Source organism: Sinocyclocheilus rhinocerous, unplaced genomic scaffold (assembly GCF_001515625.1).
Source record: "Sinocyclocheilus rhinocerous isolate Xijiao unplaced genomic scaffold, SAMN03320098_v1.1 scaffold18500, whole genome shotgun sequence".
NCBI classification, from domain to species: domain Eukaryota; kingdom Metazoa; phylum Chordata; class Actinopteri; order Cypriniformes; family Cyprinidae; genus Sinocyclocheilus; species Sinocyclocheilus rhinocerous.
The window spans coordinates 1-2,095 of NW_015623238.1; the positions used below are offsets into that span (position 1 = coordinate 1).

At 41.1% G+C, this 2,095-nt stretch overlaps 5 non-coding genes across 5 annotated transcripts; all 5 read right to left on the minus strand.

Moving 5' to 3' along the window:
* Window positions 1–392: 392 nt before the first annotated feature.
* Window positions 393–464, minus strand: trnaa-ugc (transfer RNA alanine (anticodon UGC)). Its single transcript has one exon. It is a non-coding gene; the product is annotated as a tRNA-Ala (tRNA).
* A 142-nt stretch (window positions 465–606) lies between these two features.
* Window positions 607–678, minus strand: trnaa-ugc (transfer RNA alanine (anticodon UGC)). The gene has a single exon. It is a non-coding gene; the product is annotated as a tRNA-Ala (tRNA).
* A 319-nt stretch (window positions 679–997) lies between these two features.
* On the minus strand, window positions 998–1,069 carry trnaa-ugc (transfer RNA alanine (anticodon UGC)). Its single transcript has one exon. It is a non-coding gene; the product is annotated as a tRNA-Ala (tRNA).
* Window positions 1,070–1,427: 358 nt separating this feature from the next.
* trnaa-ugc (transfer RNA alanine (anticodon UGC)) lies at window positions 1,428–1,499 on the minus strand. Its single transcript has one exon. It is a non-coding gene; the product is annotated as a tRNA-Ala (tRNA).
* A 143-nt stretch (window positions 1,500–1,642) lies between these two features.
* On the minus strand, window positions 1,643–1,714 carry trnaa-cgc (transfer RNA alanine (anticodon CGC)). Its single transcript has one exon. It is a non-coding gene; the product is annotated as a tRNA-Ala (tRNA).
* Window positions 1,715–2,095: the final 381 nt, after the last annotated feature.

Genomic DNA, 2,095 nt, shown 5'->3' on the forward strand with positions numbered 1-2,095 from the left:
CCCAGGACCTCATACATGCAAAGCATGCGCTCTACCACTGAGCTATATCCCCAGGTGGAAGGACCTTTTCAACCACTGTCCGACAAGTTCTTTCTAAACTGTAGGTTTACCAATGCTATTATTTCCAGATGTGGAAACTCAACAGGACCAAATTGAATCCGTTTTGCTGAAATTTAAATTTTACAGTCTGTGGATTGAACCCAAGACCTCATACATGCAAAGCATGCGTTTTGCCACTGTGCTACATCCCCAGATGGAAAAACCTTTTCTAACACTGATGAACAACAAGTTTTTCTACTACTGAAGGTTTACAAACGCTATTAATTCCAGATGTGGTAACGCTACAGGACCAAATTGAAACCGTTTTGCTGAAATTAAATTTTAACAGTCTGTGGAGATGCTGGGGATTGAACCCAGGACCTCATACATGCAAACCATGCGCTCTACCACTGAGCTACATCCCGAGTTGGAAGGATCTTTTCCACCACTGGGGTACAACAAGTTCTTTCTGCTTCTGTAGGTTTTTAAATGCTATTAAATCCAGATGTGGTAACGCTACAGGAACAAATTGAAACTGTTTTGCTGAAATTAAATTTGAACAGCCTGTGGAGATGCTGGTGATTGAAACCAGGACCACATACATGCAAAGCATGCGCTCTACCACTGAGCTACATCCACAGATGGAAGGACCTTTTCTACCACTGTAGGTGTACCAATGATATTAATTCCAGACGTGGAAACTCAACAGGACCAAATTGAATCCGCTTTGCTGAAATAAAAATTTTACAGACTCTGGATTGAACCCAAGACCTCATATATGCAAAGCAAGCGCTCTACCACTGAGCTACATCTCCTGTTGAAAGGCAAATTTTCTACCACTGAGGTACAACAAGTTTTTTCTGCTACTGTAGGTTTACAAATGCCATTAATTCCAGATGTGGTAACGCTACAGGACCAAATTGATACAGTTTTGCTTAAATTAAATTTAAACAGTCTGTAGAGATGCTGGGGATTGAACCCAGAACCTCATAAATGCAAAGCATGCGCTCTACCACTGAGCTACATCCCCAGTTGAAAGGCGCATGTTCTACCACTGAGGTACAACAAGTTTTTTCTGATACTGTAGGTTTACCAACACTATTAATTCCAGATGTGGTAACGCTACAAGACCAAATTAAATCCGTTTAGCTGAAATTAAAATTTTACATTCTGTGGATATGCTGGGGATTAAACCCAGGACTTCTTACATGCAAAGCCTGCGCTCTACCACTGAGCTACATCCCCGGTCGAGAAGCACGTTTTCTACCACTGACGTACAACAAGTTCTTTCTGCTACTGTAGGCTTACCAATGCTATTAATTTCAGATGTGGTAACGCTACAAGACCAAATTAAATCCGTTTTCCTTAAATTAAAATTTTACAGTCTGTGGAGATGCTGGGGATTGAACCCAAGACCTCATACATGCAAAGCATGCCCTCTACCACTGAGCTACATCCCCAGACGAAAGGTGCATTTTCTCACACTGAGGTACAACAATTTTTTTCTCCTACTGTAGGTTTCCAAATGCCATTAATTCCAGATGTGGTAATGCTACAGGAGCAAATTGATACAGTTTTGCTGAGATTAAATTTAAACAGTCTATGGAGATGCTGGGGATTGAACCCAGGACCTCATGCATGCGAAGCATGTGCTCTACCACTGAGCTAAATCCCCAGTTGGAAAGATCTTTTCTACCACTGATGAACAACAAGTTCTTTCTGCTACTGAAGGTTTACAAACGCTATTAATTCCAGATGTGGTAACGCTACAGGACCAAATTGATACAGTTTTGCTTTGCTGAAATTTAAATTTTACAGTCTGTGGAGATGCTGGGGATTGAATCCAGGACCTCAAACATGCAAAGCATGCGCTCTACCACTGACATACATCCCCAGGTGGAAGAAACTTTTCTACCACTGATGTACAACAAGTTCTTTCTGCTAGTGTAGGCTTAACAATGCTATTAATTCCAGATGTGGAAACTCAACAGGACCAAATTGAATCCGTTTTGCTGAAATTAAAATTTTACAGTCTGTGGATTGACTGGGGATTGAA